General features: G+C 42.8%; 1 long non-coding RNA gene across 1 annotated transcript in view; it reads right to left on the bottom strand.

Moving 5' to 3' along the window:
* Positions 1 to 2,938: 2,938 nt before the first annotated feature.
* LOC125645264 (uncharacterized) overlaps positions 2,939 to 20,244 on the bottom strand; it is a 46,616-nt gene continuing 29,310 nt past the window's right edge. The window contains exons 2-3 of the long non-coding RNA XR_007359268.2: positions 7,274 to 7,719; positions 2,939 to 4,374 (exon numbers count right to left, since the gene is read on the bottom strand). This is a non-coding gene — a long non-coding RNA (uncharacterized LOC125645264). The remainder of the gene's footprint in view (positions 4,375 to 7,273; positions 7,720 to 20,244) is intronic.

Raw genomic sequence — 20,244 nt, 5'->3', positions numbered from 1 at the left:
ACCACTTGTTATAGTCAGTACTGCAAGGTGGCTGAGAATGACAAGAGTTGTGCAGCCTGAGCCTAATATAAGTAGGCTGTGAAACATAGTATATTCCCTACAAGTTTTAATTTGCCATGTCAGAATATCCTGGGTGTATTATTGTGAAGGGGTCTTGCTTGGGTGTACTACTGCTCTTGTTCCTGGAGTTCTGCAGGGAAATTCTTTCACTATGTAATCAGTCTCTTTCTGTTCATACTTCATTGCTCCCTCATGGATGGCGCTGGTAGTGACATCTTTCATTAGACAATTGTCGTGTCTGACTCTCTCAAACTTTTAGCCCTGTATTATAAGGACTGTCCTAGGAGGCTGGATCTAAAATTCCGTACTTAAAACCTTTTTAGGTGATCCAGATACCAAAAAGCAAACTTCCTGATTCTTGACTATATCATCTTCAGCACATCTTAGTATAAAATCAAGAAGTTTGTCAAGAATAGGGATTATATTACAGCCAGAGAAAGAATCCCCAGTCTGTATGTTTTCATACCTCAAACTGCATCTTATAAGGACTGTTGCTGTCTTTCTTGTAGATCTGTAATGACTTTATAGAAAATTCTGTCCAAGAATCATGCCTTTGAAATAGTAACACTGTGATAGACAACACTATCAACATGTACATGAACTTAGGACTGCCTAAAACCTACTTTTTAGGAACTATTTGTTTTAAGCTTTTGAGTAGTACAAGTGAGAGAGAATGCCACTAAAGCCAACTGCTCTGAAATGAGTCATTTCCAGGAATATATGGAAATTACACAATCAGTGTCCTGCTTCCATGTAACTATTCATGAAAGAGGTTCTAGCTGGCAAACTATTATTTCATAGTTCAATCTTTGTTTATGTGGGATTTTTAGAGCATCTTGACTTTCCTTTCAGCATGAACTGCAGTCACAGAGATGTCCTCTAGTGGCTTGATCACCTATCTGGGACTAAGGCAGTCTATATTTTAATCCTAGCTCCTTGGCTGACTGTGACACCTTGGGTAATTCATTAAATATTTAGGCTTCAGTCTCACCATTTCTAAAATGGAACTACACACACAAGGGTATTGTGAGGATAAGTAACAAATGTTGTCAGAGTGCTTTAAAAATGAAAAACCCATTATGCAAATACAAAGTATAACTGGGTCTCAGTAGGCCTACCTTATTGTTAACCCAAATCCACAACAGTCATAACCCATGTGCTAATGTAGTGTTTCCCAAACCTGGGACACCGCTTGTTCAGGGAAAGCCCCTGGCGGGCTGGGCTGGTTTGTTTGCGTGCTGCGTCCGCAGGTTTGGCTGATTGTGGCTCCCACTGGCTGCGGTTCGCTGCTGCAGGAAGCAGCGTGGGCCGAGGGAGGTACCATCCGCCACTTCCCACAGCCCCCATTGGCCTGGAGCTGCAAATTGCGGCCAGTGGGAGCCGCGATCGGCCGAACCTGTGGACGCGGCAAGTAAACAAACCGGCCCACCCACCAGGGGCTTTCCCTGAACAAGAGGCCTTCTAAGTTTGGGAAACGCTGTACTAACACAAGGTTTTAACTTGCATAAAAATTGAGGGCAGAGAGGAAGGACAGAATAAAGTAATTCTGAAATATATGGCTAATCAGGATTTACTAACACAAAGGGAATATATTCTGAGATACGTTTCCCTTCTCTTACCCGCTTTCCATAATTGGGAAGAAACACGCTACCATGTTTTGTGAATATGACATCTCAAGTGTTCTGTTATAGGGGTGTCTATTACATTTAGAACACTAAAAACAAATTACTAACAGCAGTTTATAGCCAAAGTGTATATACATTAGGATACTAAAGTCTAGTATTATATAAGATTTAGAGATGGGAAGGACCCATTAAATTGTCCAGATTTGTTTGTTTGTTTGTTTGTTGTATTTATTTGTATTTATTTATTTAGGATACATTAGGATACTAAAGTCTAGTATTATATAAGATTTAGAGATGGGAAGGACCCATTAAACTGTCCAGATTATCCTGCTGCCAATACAATATGTCCATTGCCTTGTCTAGGTTATTATATGATTTCAGAGAACCCAACACTTCCTTTGGAAGACTAGCTCAAATTGTCCAAGTACATCATGCTATTAGAGCACGGAAATACTGTAGGTGTCATGTTGAAAGCTGTGCCTTGGAATATGTAACCTTTATACAGGTCTGACTGATTCTGTGGGCTTGTCTGGAAATTGAGTCAACAGCCAATAAGCCAGATTTCTCCATGCCATCTTTCTGAGAAACTTAGGTATGCTTGTCTTAGTGAATTAAGCTTCATAAAGCACTGATTTGACCAAAATGGAGGCAGGGGGAGAGATGACTGGTGTTAGATCTGTCAGCATAAACTGATTTTTTTCACAGTGTCTAATTCCTTAAAAGGATTATTTTTTATATATATATTTTCATTCAATGCTTCACCAAATCTGTGAGTGTCCTACTAAAAAACAGTCATTTTTACTCAGAGCGTTATGGGACCATTAGAAAAAAACGGTTAATCACAGAGTGGGTCTAAAGCTAGATCTAGGATATAATCCTGCTCCTGTTGAAATCTAGGAATTAACCATTTACATCAATGGAAGCAAGATCTGGCTTCTGTTCTGTACAGCAGTGTTCCCTGGAATGTTCCCAACCATTCCCAAGAAAGTTCTCCAGCCATTAGAAAGCACCAAGTCCCAGGATTTTCTGACGAGCTGCCCAGTCAATCTAAATGAACAAACTCTTGTTTGGCTATCTTTAATACAATTCCTTGCATGCTCACGTATTCAGGCTCCATGGTGAAATTCCATTTAACCACTATGTAATAATTCCAATATACAGTTATATCCCTGTGTATTTTTATCTCTTACTATTTACCCTCCATTTTGCTCCTTGACATGAGAAATTCATACCACAGAACCATTTTCCTTCCAGTTTCTTTAAAAAAATGGACTGTGTAAGCCATATGTTTAGAAATTTATATATTCAACCTTCACATAACAAAATTGCCACAGTCCAAAGAAGCAAGAAACTATTGCTTAGCTACTTTAATAGTTTTAGAACAGAAGATGCTCTTGCATACAATATGATCAGCAATACTTAGGCACGTTATGCTGAGTCAAATGCAACAACATGTAGGCACAAATATATACCAGTCACCAGCATGTGGCAACAGGTGTGAAAATTGAACTTTTATCTACCAAACCTGTGACCTAGGAAAATCAGTTCCACTAGCTCAGAACCTAGGCACGTACAAATACGTTTGACATTCCATCCACTAGAGGGCAATGGTGATTTATACACAAACCAGTAGATTATGAAAGGATGGTTGATTTGCAGCCACAAAGATATAACAAGTTTTTAGTCTAACGCTTCCTTTCCTACTTCAAAATAATGATTTGAAAATAAAAATAAATCCACAACAATAGAAAGAGAAACCAAATATCACTGGTGGAAGATGACATAAAAAAGGCTTATTCATTATAAAAAGACAAATAAAGGCAAAATTCCGGTTCATGTTCCTTTGAGGGTCATTTTCAAAACCCCAGTCATTCTTCAGGTTGTAAAATATGCTAGAAGCTAGCCAAAAGACTCATATGAATACTTAAATGTCATCTCCCACAAAAACTGGAATATAGGGAAAGGTACAAGTTTTTTTGTCTTAAAAGATCTCAAAAAGAGTTTAAACCTGACCAGCAGAGACTGGTTCAGCTACGGCAGGGCATAGGAAAGCCCATATCTGATAGCGCCTCCAGCTGCCAATGTATAATTTTGCCCATTTTCTTCATGGAAGCTCCACTGGAAAACAGGGATAATTGGAACCTCAAGATCCTGTGTCTTTATTAATGCAGGTTTGTCATATACACACAAATCTCTTCTACACCAGAACACTGCAGCTTTCACAGCTACCGGGCTCCTTGGCAAAGATGCCTTCTTCTTTCTCCTTCCCTTTTCAGCTCTGTTTATAGACTTATTTGCAGGTGAGATCTCCACTAAGAACAAACACAGTTATCCAAAGAATACAAAACACAATCTTCAGGCTCCGGTTAGCCATGATATGCACTTTCTATAGCTATTGACAGTTGATCAGTCTCATAACTTTTCTGAGGACATTTTACATTATCAGAGCAGCTGTTTTTCAAAGTCCATGAAGATGTCCAGTTTTCATTTTTGCTCTTTGGTGCTGAATTCTGGGCCACAGCAGCAAATGAAAGTTTATTGGAGATGCTTTGATTCACACTTAGAAATTCAGGGTGAGTGGTAGATGAGCAAAAATTCCCAGAACATACTTTGGCTGAATCAGCCTCCTGAACAGACAAAGGTAAAGGTAGTTCCAGATCTGTCTGGAGTCAAATGAGGGTAGGAGTGCCTGAAAAACATGGAGAATAAAAATGTGCTCATTTGACAAGTTAAGGCATTTTACCTTCCAGCATTATCCCTTAATCTTTACAGTGAAGCGTTAAGTATCCAAGCATTACCTGCCCTTCATTCACTGTTACACTGTCACAGATGACATGTACCTTTCTGAGTCCAGGTATGAAATCAGTTAGAGACAAACCACATTTATTTTTTACCCGTATTTTCTCCTTAAAATACTAGTTTTCTTTCCTTTAAATCAAATGGGTGCAAAACAGTCACCACAGCCTGGAGAGCATATAAGAGACACTTCTGACATTACCTTACTCACCTTGTCTAATACCCTGGGACTGACACAGCTACAAGTACATTGCGCACTTCTGACATTGTCATTACTTAAACAGGCTGCTGGGATGTAGTCAAGTGTGAAAAAGTCTGTGTCCTCTCCCTCAAGGCTCTCTTGGCCTGCATTATAAAAGTCATGCGCTTGCTTCCAGATATGGGTAGCCAGAATGACAACTTTCTGAGCTACCAGCTGAGCCAGAATTTAACATTTCTTTAATGAAATGCACTTATAAAAACGATATGATCCTGTGATTAAAGCACAGGACTGGAAGTCAGGGCATCTGTCAATTCCCTACTGTATCATGGGTTTATGTGTGATCTTGAGCAAGTTACTTAGCCTCCTAGTTCCTCTAAAAAATGTGGGGACAATACTTCCCTGCCTTGCATGGTTTCATTAATTAATGTCTGTAAAGTGTTTGAGATCATTGGATTGAAATACCTATGCCCAGATTATTATCAGAGAAAAAGCTTCCATACACCACTCACCAGTGTGACATTCATCAGTGTGAAACTAAGCTAAAGTAATAATAATAATGCTCTGCAGCTCTGTAACAGCTTGTACCTGGAGATCTGAAAGTACTTTACAAACACTTATTAATTAAGACTCAAAGCGCCCTGGGAGGTAGGTGGCTTGATATTCATTTTACGAATGAGGAAACTGGCATAACACAGAGAGACTGTGACTCCATGGCTATACAAGCAGAGCCAAGAAAAGAACCCAAGAGTCCCAACTCACAGTTCCCTGAGCTAACCACTAAACTTTTAATTATTTTTCTATAATTATAGACTTTAGAAAGTTCATCCACGGAATTTTGTTTTTGCTGCATTAATTTAATTCATCTCATTTCCAAAATGTTGCATCTACAGTACTGAAAAATGGAATCAGGTTTGCATGATAGTATTATTCCTTTTGAGAGCTAATGCTGTAATATTTACCGATGTACTACTGTTTTTAATTTGTCAGCAAGGTCATCAGACGTATTCAGTATCAGCTTCACTGTCAAATTAAATTAGCAGTAAGACAATTACTTAAGCAGCTCTGATTACTGAGCTACAAAGATGGCACATCTCCATTTCTTAAATGCAGCATGTGTTTAAATTTTATAATGCTCTCTTTGACTGGTGCGTCCAGTCAATCGATGACCTGTAGATAAGGATCCTCTTTCCTTGTATTGATATATCTGGAATTTACAATCTTCTTGTATTAGTATCTCCCCATACAGAGTTGTAATATACCAAGCTGACATTTAAAAAACATGATGGTTATCTTCATGTCACCTTAGTTATCTGAGAAACAGAACTAAAGTAATAAATCTATCCAGAGCCATCCTCTGCTCTTCAACTGGAAATGTGAGCTTTCTGATTCTTTGTGCTGATGGGAAGTGTCAAAGAGTGCAAGGAATATGCTAGGACTGCACTGGGTTTTTTGGAAAGGAGAAGTATCTTGGTTGCATTATCACTATTCCATGACATCTGGGGCTGGGTGGAGTTTCATCTCTGCTATTCAAATAGTACACTTAATTGAAATACCACATTTCCTGTTTAAAACCTCAGTGCCACAAAACTGGAACCAACATGATATATATGCAACAAAACAAATTATGTGAGCCTTATTTGTTGTACCCATCATCCTTCCCTGCCCTCTCCCCAATAGGTTTTTCTCTTCTTCTGCTGTGTTATATCTAACTGAAACTGTAAGCTCTTCATGGCCAGGACCTTTTTTTTTTCCCCATGTGTCTGGAAACCATCAAGATTTACCACATTTAGGGGCCAATCCAATTTCCACTGAGTCAATACAAATCTTTCCATTGACTTTGACAGAGATGGTTTGAGTTTTCAGGCCCTACTATCGCTTCCCTTGAAGTCACTGGCATAACTCCCTTTAACATGAAAGGAAGCTGGGTCAGGCCCTGAGAGAGCAGAGCAAGAACAGCCAACTTACATAGGGCCAGATTGTTCCACCACCCTTACTTATGCTGAGCAGCGATACCTTTTTTATGCAAGTAGTCCCTTTGATTTCAACAGAATTACTTGTGTAGTAATGTAAGAGGGGTACAATCTAACTGTATGTATTTCCCAACAGTCAGGGCAGGAGTATCCCTAACAATGCTGACCTGGGGATTTCCTGCCAGGATTGAATCATTATAAGATAACTTTAGCAGAGTGAATGCCGGTACATTCTCCCATTTAGGAGGATAATATATCTCAAATTTTTGTGGGGCACCCAGATTGTATAGTGATGGGTGCATTAAAAATGTGCAATAAGCTGAGATGCCCACAATAAATAAGTTGATAATACTCCCTATTTCTGTTATCCTGACCTGTATCTTAAATAAACAAAAAAGAGTCACCAAGGTGTGCACATGCCTAAAGTAAACAAGCATGTTATTGTGTGGTCCTAACCCTTATCCTTTCTTGTCCCATCTCCACCTACTATTTACAACCCTCACTAGGATTGTTACATCTAAAATGTATATTGTAAGATCACTGAGATAAGGGCTGTTCTTGGGTGAAGCAACTCGTACACTTTGGAATCTATAAAATAAAATCATAAATAGTAATCTTACCAGAGTGAAATAACTGCAGTAAATGTCCTGCAGCTGAGAGTGCTGATGTGCATGATGCCACCTCAGACTTTTGATAATCTGCAGGAACTGAACTTGTAGTCTTATGATGTTCCAGTGAGGAAAGAACCAAGCAGAAACACTCCTCAGCTTCCTCGTTCCTTCTCTCCAATTCTAGCTTGTGTACATCAATCTGAAAGTCTCTCTCACTGGGGATCCTGAACTTATCAGTTTCTACATCCTCCATGGTCCTTCAACAGCAGGTACTTGTCTGTTCCCAAAGCAGCTGTTATACAATCTTGACAACTGCATGTTTTGTAACATTGCTGAATTCACAACTGTCCTTTGTGACCCACTGTGCACATGCTCAGTCAATGTGTTTGAAGGCAGGGCTGCTCCTGGATTCACCTGGGCTGTGCGTCTAGCAGTGATACAACCTAGTTCTGCGCCTGCAGTGGATCAAACAGCAGAGCAAATTATCTGTTGTGTCCGTGCACCCCCTTCACCACGACCATCTCTTCTGAAATTCATCATTTTTCTCACAGGTTTATAAAATAAAGAAAACTGTAAATTTAAGGCTTCCTTGTCCTGTGATATCTGGGGTTAAGTTACTTGGAACTAGACAGCAACATTCCCCTGAGATTAACATGTATTCTCCAGGAAGGCTCAGCCATCTTCAAAGTACAGTTCCCCTGCCTGCAGTCCTCTCCCTGTTGTCTTGGGTCTGTGCCGATGGGTGGGTGGGACTGAATGGGCCAGATGAAAGAATTGGAGGCTCAGGGCTAGGGGATGCAAATAGTTCCCTTTCTGGCCCTGCAGAACTTACTCAGAAGAGGAAATATACCTCCAGAACCAAGGGTCATGGTGGCAAGGGGTAATTCCATTTTAGGATGGCCCCATTGCTGCTCTGCTACCATCGTGCTGCGTGAGGCCCCTGGGGTGCAGAACTGGTGTGGAGGCAGCAGGCTTCTGTGTAACTGACCCTGGCCTTCCACAGATCCTCTGGGGTCTGCCAGGTTTGGGGATAAACTCTAAACGTGTGTGTGAAGTAGCAAAACTGAGCTTGCCTCACCCTGTAGCTAATTTTTGTGAATGTTCCAAAAAGTCCCCTCCTATGAGCTATGATTTGGCCCTTGACTGCAAGCAAGCCCTGTGGGGCAGGAGCACTGCTGTGCCTTTTCTGTGTTGTGCAGTATCAAGCAGTTGGCAGCATGTTATAAAATACAGAAACAAATATTCTGGCATATACACAAAAATAAAAATCCACATAATTAACATCAATCCAACATTATTCAATATTTTTTATCAATGATCTGGAAGTAAATATAAAATCACAGCTGATAAAATTTGTGGGTGATACAAAAATTAGTTGAGTGGTAAATGAAGAGGACAGAGCAGTCATTAAAAGTGATCTGGATTGTTTTTTAAGCTGGGCCCATTCAAACAAAATGTGTTTTAATACAGCCTAATGCAAGGTCTTAGCTCTAAATATGAAGAATGCAGACCATATCTACAGACCTGAGGACAATATCCTGGTCAGCAGTGACACTGAAAAAGATGGAAGGGATCATACTCCACAAACAACTGAACAGAGCTCCCAGTGCAGTGCTGTGGCAAAGAGAGATAATAATGCAAACCTTGAGCGTATGAACAGGTGAGAAGCAAGTAGAAGTAGGGAGGTTATTTCACCTCTGTGTACAGCAGTGGTGAAACCAAAAATTGAATACTCTGTCCAGTTCTTGTGTCCATATTTTAAAAAGGATGAAAAATTGGAGATGGTGCTGCAAAGAGCCACGAAACTCATTCGGGAGCTGGAAAAAAATGCCTTACAGTGAGAAACTTAGAGAGCTCAATGTTTAGCTTGTCAAAAAGAATATCACGAGGTGACTTGATCCCAGTGTCTAAGTACCTTCATTGGGAGAAAATACCAGGTACTAAAAGGGCTCTTTAATCTAGCAGATAAAGATATAACAAAAAGCAATCACCGGAAGTTAAAACCCGACAAATGCAAATTAGAAATAAGGCACAGATTTTTAATTGTAAGGATGATTAACCGTTGGAACAGATTGCTAGGGAAGTGATGGATTCTCCATCTCTTGATGGCTTCAAAGGAAGACTGGATGCCTCTCTGGAAGACATGCTTTAGTCAAACACAAGGAACTGGGCTCAATATAGGGTAACTAGGTGAAATTCTATGGATGGGTGTTATACAGGTCAGACTAGATGATCTGATGATCCCTTCGGGTCTCAAAACCTACACATTAACTAGCAGTCCAGAGTTAAAGAAGGAATCTGCAACATAATGTGCTGAATTTGAAGTTTGCATATTTAATTTTCAAGCTATATTTATGTTCATCTTCACTTAACGTCCTTGTTCAGATCTAGTCCTTGTATTGCTATTATTTGTTATCCTAATATATACAGTTCTTTCCTGCTTTTCCCATCATGTATATTAAGCAGGATGGTTACATTTTGTTCCTGCGTGTACACCTTATCTTTTGGTTTTGAACATGTTCCACTATCTTGGAGGAACTGTCCTTGGTGGGAGAGATTATTCAGTGGTATTTAGGTTTGGGTAGGTTCCCTCACAATATCCCTGCCCCATCTCCCTGCTAATGCAGAATTTGATCACTTGAGCTCTAATAGTGCTGCTCTGTTCAAGTATTGAACATCATTTGCTCTCAGACCATTTTCTTGTACATTTGTTTACAATCTTTATTCATGACATGGAATATGTTTTGCTTACAGATATATTTTCACACAGATACAGAACTTGATTTAGATTATTTTCTAACTATGAAAATTATTCCACAAACTCGGAGGGTGATTCTGTATTTTTTATATCAGAGAAGTAGTCTTGCACAAGAATTCCCCATATGTAGGGGATTGTCATGGATTTGCCACAGAAGCTCCTAAACCACTACTCCACCTTGCAGCCAATGCTGGGTTTGAAATTTGGGTAAAGGATTAAGGTTGAGACATTCCTATGCCCTGGAAATCCCTGGCTGCTATAATAGCCCCCTAACTTGTGCTGCTGACAGGCCCAACACAGAGCAGCCTGAGGCTCAAAGCTGGGCAACTGTATCTGTTCTTTGTTACCATGACAAAAGGTATCATTCTTATAGCAGATTAATTTTTGTCTTGATTATATGGTGTGTTTTGAATGACAGTCATTCAAAACATTCACAGGGAACAGTTTTTTCACTTCTCCACAGACTTCCATAGATTTGTCATCGCTAATAAATATCTCATCTTGTGTTAATACATACTTTCTGCTCCCTCATGCTATATGGATCTTACCTGATTTCCCTGAAAACAATCACACAAGTGTCTCTGGTCACGTCAGCCAATCAGGATTGTGTGTGCAGATTGGTTATGGGAAAGAGCCTAGTGCAGTGCTGGTGAACTAACACTTGCAGTTCTCGAGGTAACAAAATGTGGCTGCTGAGGGCAACTGTATTAAGAAGAAAATTTGTATTTGATTAAGAATTGAAAATATGTTCCCTGAGCTGTGACTTTAAAAATGAAATATTTGTATCAGCTTAATCACTATAGGGAGGAGGTAGAGGACAGACAATATCTTCCTATCTGTCTCTCATCTTCCCTGCAGCCTCTGGTGTGAGCCAGAAGTGCACCTATCAGCTCCCATCCCTTCCCTATTGTAGCTTCTCTGGCTGCCTGCTGCTTTGCAAGGAAGGGAGAACAGTAGCTCTGGTTGCACCATAGCCTGCTCCCTTACCAGGTTGTGGGAGCCCCTGCAAAACAGGATGGAGATCAACTGGTTCTGCCTGAGTCTGGAGGAAAGTTTAATAAGGCTGTCTCCCTTCCTCCAAACTGCCACCAAAGGATAGCCCAGGAGAGGGTAGAAAGACGAGAGACTGAGAACCAACAAACAGGACAATCCTAAGCAATGGACTTGCAGTGCAATGCAAGGAAAGGGAGACAATCAAGTCTCTGCCCTACAGTATTACTTGTAACCCCTTCATCTTTCTGAAATAATAGATTGGGCCTTCAGGCTGAAATTGGACCCCACTGTTTTAGATCATGAACACATTAACTCTAATTGCTCTATGCTTGGTAAAGCTAATTTTTCCTTTCCTAAATATAACGGCAAGATGGTGAAAAACACATTTAACAATGGATTGTTGTGGCTCTCAGTCTGACCACAAAAAGTGATGTTAAGAGATGGACTCATTAGTAACCACACTCCAAAGGAGCGTTTCAGTCTGTAATATCAGTGTGTTTGAAATTATGCTGATTTAATCTAGACAACAACAATCTAATTTGTACCTAGTGCTGGAAAAATCTTTTCCATACAGAACTCTGAGTAATTCTTTGCACTCCTTTTAGAACCATGTAGACAAGAGTTATTCTTCAAAATACAGCAAGCCATGTCTACGGGAATGTTACCTAAATCAACCAGATATTAAAAGATTGAGAAATTGGTAACTTGCCTGGATACACAGCTACAGAGTTTTATAAAACAACAAACAGCTTAATGGAAAGGAACCAGAATGCCAATCCAGTGTTCAGGAGAGGACAAAGCCTGTGGGCTTACAACAATGCACAGCAGTAGCGTGTAACTGCTATAAGCCTTAAAGCAAGAGGAAAGAATCTGACAATTTAGTTCCACCTGACTAGGCCCTGGTCTACACTAGGACTTTAGGTCGAATTTAGCAGCGTTAAATCGATGTAAACCTGCACCCGTCCACATGATGAAGCCCTTTATTTCGACTTAAAGGGCTCTTAAAATCGATTTATTACTCTACCCCTGACAAGTGGATTAGTGCTTAAATCAGCCTTGCCGGGTCGAATTTGGGGTACTGTGGACACAATTCGACGGTATTAGCCTCCGGGAGCTATCCCAGAGTGCTCCATTGTGACTGCTCTGGACAGCACTCTCAACTCAGATGCACTGGCCAGGTAGACAGGAAAAGAACTGCAAACTTTTGAATCTCATTTCCTGTTTGGCCAGCGTGGCAAGCTGCAGGTGACCATGCAGAGCTCATCAGCAGAGGTGACCATGATGGAGTCCCAGAATCGCAAAAGAGCTCCAGCATGGACCGAACGGGAGGTACGGGGTCTGATCGCTGTATGGGGAGAGGAATCTGTGCTATCAGAACTCCGTTCCAGTTTTCGAAATGCCAAAACCTTTGTCAAAATCTCCCAGGGCATGAAGGACAGAGGCCATAACAGGGACCCGAAGCAGTGCCGCGTGAAATTTAAGGAGCTGAGGCAAGCCTACTAGAAAACCAGAGAGGCGAACGGCTGCTCCGGGTCAGAGCCCCAAACATGCCGCTTCTATGATGAGCTGCATGCCATTTTAGGGGGTTCAGCCACCACTACCCCAGCCGTGTTGTTTGACTCCTTCAATGGAGATGGAGGCAACACGGAAGCAGGTTTTGGGGACGAAGAAGAAGATGATGATGAGGAGGAGGTTGTAGATAGCTCACAGCAAGCAAGCGGAGAAACTGGTTTTCCCGACAGCCAGGAACTGTTTCTCACCCTGGACCTGGAGACAGTACCTCCTGAACCCACCCAAGGCTGCTTCCTGGACCCGGCAGGCAGAGAAGGGACCTCCGGTGAGTGTACCTTTTAAAATACTATACATGGTTTAAAAGCAAGCATGTGAAAGGGTTACTTTGCCCTGGCATTCGCGGCTCTCCTGGATGTACTCCCAAAGCCTTTGCAAAAGGTTTCTGGGGAGGGCAGCCTTATTGCGTCCTTCATGGTAGGACACTTTACCACTCCAGGCCAGTAACACGTACTCGGGAATCATTGAACAACAAAGCATTGCAGTGTATGTTTGCTGGCGTTCAAACAACATCCGTTCTTTATCTCTCTGTGTTATCCTCAGGAGAGTGAGATATCATTCATGGTCACCCGGTTGAAATAGGGTGCTTTTCTTCAGGGGACACTCAGAGGAGCCCGTTCCTGCTGGGCTGTTTACCTGTGGCTGAACAGAAATGTTCCCCGCTGTTGGCCACGGGGAGGGGGGAGGTTTGAGGGGGTAGCCATGCGGTGGGGGGAGGCAAAATGTGACCTTGTAACGGAAGTACATGTGCTATGTATGTAATGTTAACGGCAAGGTTTACCCTGAAAGACTGTAGCCACTGTTTTATAAAATGTGTCTTCTTAAATACCGCTGTCCCTTTTTTTCCTCCACCAGCTGCATGTGTTTCAATGATCACAGGATCTTCTCCTTCCCCGAGGCTAGTGAAGATTAGAAAGAAAAAAAAAAACGCACTCATGATGAAATGTTCTCCGAGCTCATGCTATCCTCCCACACTGACAGAGCACAGACGAATGCGTGGAGGCAAATAATGTCAGAGTGCAGGAAAGCACAAAATGACCGGGGGGAGAGGTGGCATGCTGAAGAGAGTAAGTGGCGGGCTGAAGCTCAAATGTGGCGGCAGCGTGATGAGAGGAGGCAGGATTCAATGCTGAGGCTGCTGGAGGATCAAACCAGTATGCTCCAGTGTATGGTTGAGCTGCAGCAAAGGCAGCTGGAGTACAGACTGCCACTACAGCCCCTGTGTAACCAACTGCCCTCCTCCCCAAGTTCCATAGCCTCCACACCCAGACGCCCAAGAACGCGGTGGGGGGGCCACCGGCCAACCAGCCACTCCGCCACAGAGGATTGCCCCAAAAAAAGAAGGCTGGCGTTCAATAAATTTTAAAGTTGTAAACTTTTAAAGTGCTGTGTGGCATTTTCCTTCCCTCCTCCACCACCCCTCCTGGGCTACCTTGGTAGTCATCCCCCTATTTGTGTGATGAAAGAATAAAGAATGCATGAATGTGAAGCAACAATGACTTTATTGCCTCTGCAAGCAATGATTAAAGGGAGGAGGGAAGGGTGGTTAGCTTATAGGGAAGTAGAGTGAACCAAGGGGCGGGGGGTTTCATCAAGGAGAAACAAAGAGAACTTTCACACCGTAGCCTGGCCAGTCATGAAACTGGTTTTCAAAGCTTCTCTGATGCGTACCGCGCCCTCCTGTGCTCTTCTAACTGCCCTGGTGTCTGGCTGCGCGTAACCAGCAGCCAGGCGATTTGCCTCAACCTCCCACCCCGCCATAAACGTCTCCCCCTTACTCTCACAGATATTGTGGAGCACACAGCAAGCAGTAATAACAGTGGGAATATTGGTTTCGCTGAGGTCTAAGCGAGTCAGTAAACTGCGCCAGCGCGCCTTTAAACGTCCAAATGCACATTCTACCACCATTCTGCACTTGCTCAGCCTGTAGTTGAACAGCTCCTGACTACTGTCCAGGCTGCCAGTGTACGGCTTCATGAGCCATGGCATTAAGGGGTAGGCTGGGTCCCCAAGGGTAACTATAGGCATTTCAACGTCCCCAACAGTTATTTTCTGGTCTGGGAATAAAGTCCCTTGCTGCAGCTTTTGAAACAGACCAGAGTTCCTGAAGATCCGAGCGTCATGTACCTTTCCCGGCCATCCCACGTTGATGTTGGTGAAACGTCCCTTGTGATCCACCAGAGCTTGCAGCGCTATTGAAAAGTACCCCTTGCGGTTTATGTACTCGCCGGCTTGGTGCTCCGGTGCCAAGATAGGGATATGGGTTCCGTCTATGGCCCCACCACAGTTAGGGAATCCCATTGCAGCAAAGCCATCCACTATGACCTGCACATTTCCCAGGGTCACTACCCTTGATATCAGCAGATCTTTGATTTTGTGGGCTACTTGCATCACAGCAGCTCCAACAGTAGATTTGCCCACTCCAAACTGATTCCCAACTGACCGGTAGCTGTCTGGCGTTGCAAGCTTCCACAAGGCTATCGCCACTCGCTTCTCAGCTGTGAGGGCTGCTCTCATCTTGGTATTCATGCGCTTCACGGCAGGGGAAAGCAAGTCACAAAGTTCCATGAAAGTGCCCCTACACATGCGAAAGTTTCGCAGCCACTGGGAATCGTCCCAGACCTGCAACACTATGCGGTCCCACCAGTCTGTGCTGGTTTCCTGAGCCCAGATTCGGCATTCCACAGCATGAACCTGCCCCATTAGCACCATGATGCATGCATTGGTAGGGCCCATGCTTTCAGAGAAATCCGTGTCAATGTCCTGATCACTCACGTGACCGCGCTGACGTCGCCTCCTCGCCTGGTATTGCTTTGCCAGGTTCTGGTGCTGCATATACTGCTGGATAATGCGTGTGGTGTTTAATGTGCTCCTAATTGCCAAAGTGAGCTGAGGGGCCTCCATGCTTGCCTTGGTATGGCGTCTGCACAGAAAAAAGGCACGGAACGATTGTCTGCCGTTGCTCTGACGGAGGGAGGGCGACTGATGACATGGCTTACACGGTTGGCTTCAGGTAGCTAAAATCAACAAAGGGGGTGGCTTTACATCAAGGAGTATTTCAGGCAGAACTTCACGGAGGGTTCCAATAAGAAATGGTGCACCTAAGTTTTTGTTCTTATTGGAACAATGAGGTTAGTCTGGCCTCTGATTGATACATGGCTACATTTACCTTGCTGCACCTTCTCTGTGAGTGACTGCAGTGTGACCTAGAGGAATGAGTCCCCTAGATGGGGGAGGGGGAGGAAGCAAATGAGTACAAAACAAATCTGGTCTATTTCTTGTTTTGATCCACTCCATCTATCTTTTACATCTTTGGCTGGCAGACGGTGCAGAAGGAGTGCATGCCATCCACATCTCATGGCTCCCCGGTAGAAGATGATGCAATAGGACTGCTAGCAATCCATATCGCCTGCCTGCTCACCATAAGATGGTTCAATAGGACTGACTGCAGGACTAAAGAGAATGACCTGGTCGAGTCACTCCAAATTTAGTCCCTGCGCCCATGTCTGCCCAGGCGCTCATGGCCGACGTGGCCAGGAGCACCTCGGACATGACGATGACGGCTACCAGTCATATTGCACCGTCTGCTGCCAGAAGGCAATGGGTTGCTGCTACTGTGTAGCAATGCAGTACTGTGTCTGCCAGCACCCAGGAGACATACTGTGACGGTTACCTGAGCGGGCTCCATGCTTGCCGGGGTATGGCGTCTGCACAGGTAACTCAGGAAAAAAGGAGCGAAACGATTGTCTGCCTTGCTTTCACGGAGGGAGGGAGGGAACGGGGGCCTGACGATATGTACCCAGAACCACCCGCGACAATGTTTTAGCCCCATCAGGCATTGGGATCTCAACCCAGAATTCCAATGGGCAGCGGAGACTGCGGGAACTGTGGGATAGCCACCCACAGTGCAACACTCCGGAAGTCGATGCTAGCCTCAGTACTGTGGAAGCACTCCGCCGAGTTAATGCACTTAATGCACTTAGAGCATTTTCTGTGGGGACACACACACTCGAATATATAAAACCGATTTCTAAAAAAACAACTTCTATAAATTCGACCTGATTTCATAGTGTAGACATACCCTAGGATAGTAATGGTGACTGTGAAATGCTTAGGGAGATTAGAGAGGCTACAAAAATAGAAAACTCAAAAATAATGGGGGGATTTCAACTATCCCCACATTGTCTGGGTACATGTCACCTCAGGATGGGGTGCAGAGATAAATTTTCTAGACAGCATTAATGACTGCTTCTTGGAGTGGCTAGTCCTGGAACTCACAAGGGGAAAGGCAATTCTTGATTTAGTCCTAAGTGGAGCACAGGATCTGATCCAAGAGGTGAATATAGCTGAACTGCTCCGTAATAGCAACCAGAAAGTAATTACATTTACCATCCTTATGGTGGGAGGGGAATACCAAAGAAGCCCAGCACAATAGCATTTAACTTCCAAAAGGGAACCACACAAAAACAAGGAAGCTAGTTAAAGAGAAATTAAAAGGAACAGTCACAAGACTGAAATGCCTCAAGTTGCATGGAAACTTTTAATAGAGGCTCAAATTAAATGTATATCCCAATTTAAAAAAATTGGAGAAAAAATTTAAAAAAGGACAAAAAATGCCAACATGACTTAATAACAGAGTAAAAGAGGCAGTTAGAGGCAAAAAGGCATCCTTAAAATTGGAAGTCAAATCCTACTGAGGAAAATAGAAAGGAGCACAAACTCTGGCAAGTCTAGTGTAAACATTGAATTAGGTTTCAGAGTAGCAGCCGTGTTAGTCTGTATCCGCAAAAAGAAAAGGAGTACTTGTGGCACCTTAGAGACTAACAAATTTATTTGAGCATAAGCTTTTGTGAGCTACAGCATCTGACGAAAGCTTATGCTCAAATAAATTTGCTAGTCTCTAAGGTGCCACAAGTACTCCTTTTCTTTTTGCATATAATTAGGCAGGCGAAAAAAGAATTGGAAGAGCAACTAGCAAAAGACACAAAATCTAGGAGGATATGTGATACCAATTTTTTAAAAAGGATCCAGAGGTGATCCTGGCAATTACAGCCCAGTAAGCCTAACTTTAGTACCAGGAAAACTGATTGAAACTATAGTAAAGAATAGAATGATCAGACATATAGATGAACATGATTTGTTGAGGAAGAGTCAACATCGCTGTTGTAAAGGGAAATCGTGCCACACCAATCTATTAGAATTCTTTGAGGGAGGTCAACAAACATTTGGAAAAGAGTGATGCAGTGGACATACTGTACTTGGACTTTCAGAAAGACTTTGACAAAGTCCCTCACCAAAGGGTCTTCAGGAAAGTAAGAAGTCATGGGATAAGAGGGAAGGTCCTCTCATGGATCAGTAACTGGTTAAAAGATAGGAAACAAAAGGTAGGCATAAATGGTTAGTTTTCAGAATGGAGGGAGTCCTCCAAGGATCTGTACTATGACCAGTGCTGCTCAACATATTCATGAATGATCTGGAAAAAGGGATAAACGGTGAGGTAGAAAAGTCTGCAGATGATACAAAATTATTCAAGATAGTTAAGTCCAAAGCAGACTACAAAGAGTTACAAAGAGATCTCATAAAACTGGGTGCCTGGACAACAAAATTGCAGATGAAATTCAGTGTTGATAAATGCAAAGTAATGCACATTGGAAAACATGATCCCAACTATACATACAAAATGAGAGGGTCTAAATTAACTATTACCATTCAAGAAACAGATCTTGAAGTCATTGTGGATAGTTCTCTGAAAATATTTGCTCAATGTGCAACAGCAGTCAAAAAAGTTAACACTGTTAGGAACATTAGGAAAGGGATAGATAATACGACAGAACATATCATAATGCTACTTTATAAATCCATAAACCTTGAATACTGCATGCAGTTCTGGTCTCCCCATCTCAAAAAAGATATATTAGAAATGGAAAAGGTACAGAGAAGAGGAACAAAAACTATTAGGTGTGTGGAACAGCTTCCATAAGAGGAGAGATTAAAAAGACTGGGACTACTGATCTTGGAAAAGAGATAACTAAGGAGGGATATGATAGGGGTCTATAAAATCATGAATGGTGTGGAGAAAGTGAATAAGAAAGCATTATTTACCCCTTCACATAACACAAGAATCTGTGGTCACCTGATGAAATTAATAGGCAGCAGGTTTAAAACAAACAAAAGAAAGTACTTCACACAACACATCTCTGGAAGTCATTACCAGGGGATGTTCTGAAGACCAAAAGTATAATGGGTTTCAAAAAAGAATTTGATTCGTTCATGGAGGATAGGTCTATCAATGATTATTAGCCAAGATGCAATCATGCTGTGGGCATCCCTAAGCCTCTGACTGCCAAATGCTGGAACTGGACGACAGAGGATGGATCACTTGATAATTGCCCTGTTCAGTTTATTTTCTCTGAAGCATCTGGCATTGGCCACTGTTGGAAGACAGAATATTGGGCTAGATCAGGGGTGGGCAAACTATGGGCTGTCAGGGCTTTGGATCTGGCCTGCAGGATCTGGCCATCCCACACCCCAACCCACTGTCCCAGCCCTGCATACAATTTCCCCACCCAGATGTGGCCCTCAGCCCAAGAAGTTTGCCCACCCCTGGGCTAGATGGACCATTGGTCTGACCCAGTATGGCCGTTCTTATGTTATTAGATGAATGATTAACCACAAAACACATGCATACACATTTGAAGAGATGAAATTAGTGGCAATAGTTTGTTTTCTGCCTTTCCAAAATGACAGTGAAGAGAAAATGAAAAAGTGAAGACAATTCAGTGTACACTCTTGTAAAATGATATACCCAATGCTACAGATCAATCATGGAACTTTTGTTATCACACATAAAAAAGGCCAAACTACTGCTGCTTCTGCATCCAGCAGCTGCCATTCATTTAAAGTTACAAAAGAAAAAGAAAGACAAATTAGACTTATCCCATTCCCCCTCCTTTTATCTTCTCCCCCCCCCCCCATGTACAAAAAAAGCCTGAAAGGTTTTTCTCAAAGAAAGGTTTTTATCTGTATTTTACATTAGAAATTCTGGTCCTGGCTACCACAGAAGACTGTGAGACTAGTGAAATCATGACATTACAAGAGGCAAAATTGAGAGCTGAGCACTTGAGACGGAAATGCTTAATCAATACTTGGAGGAAAAGGATGTGTTGGTTAAAGCTTCAGCACCCTTGCCTCTTCACAGCTGAAGTGTACAAGCTCAGTATATCCTCCACCAAGTGGTCCTCCAGCAGTTAGGGTAAATTATACTAAATATTACTGATATTTCTAAAGTCAAAACAAACAAAGCTCACACCTTCAATCCTTACCCCTTCCAACCCTCAAAACAAAAGTGTTCCTTCACTTTCTAGCACCTAGAACGGGTTGGGCAAAATATGGCCCACGAGCCGGAACTGGCACATCTAACATTTCTGTCCAGCCCGCCATGACTAACATTTCTGTCCAGCCTCCTCTGCCCTCATGCAATCTCCGAGTCCAGGCTGCTAGGAGTCCCGCGGTGCAGTGGGGCGCTCAGGCAAGCTGCCTGCCTGCCGTGGCCTCACACCGCTCCCAGAAGCTCTGGCTGTTGCTGGCAGGTCTCTGCATGCCCCTGGCAGGGAGGGTGGGGCGATGGGAGCAGTAGAGGCTGTGCTTGAGGGCATAATCA

Source organism: Caretta caretta, chromosome 12 (assembly GCF_965140235.1).
Source record: "Caretta caretta isolate rCarCar2 chromosome 12, rCarCar1.hap1, whole genome shotgun sequence".
Taxonomy (NCBI): Eukaryota; Metazoa; Chordata; order Testudines; family Cheloniidae; genus Caretta; species Caretta caretta.
Note: the sequence above shows the minus strand (reverse complement) of the source record. Positions and strands in the feature narration are given on the sequence as shown.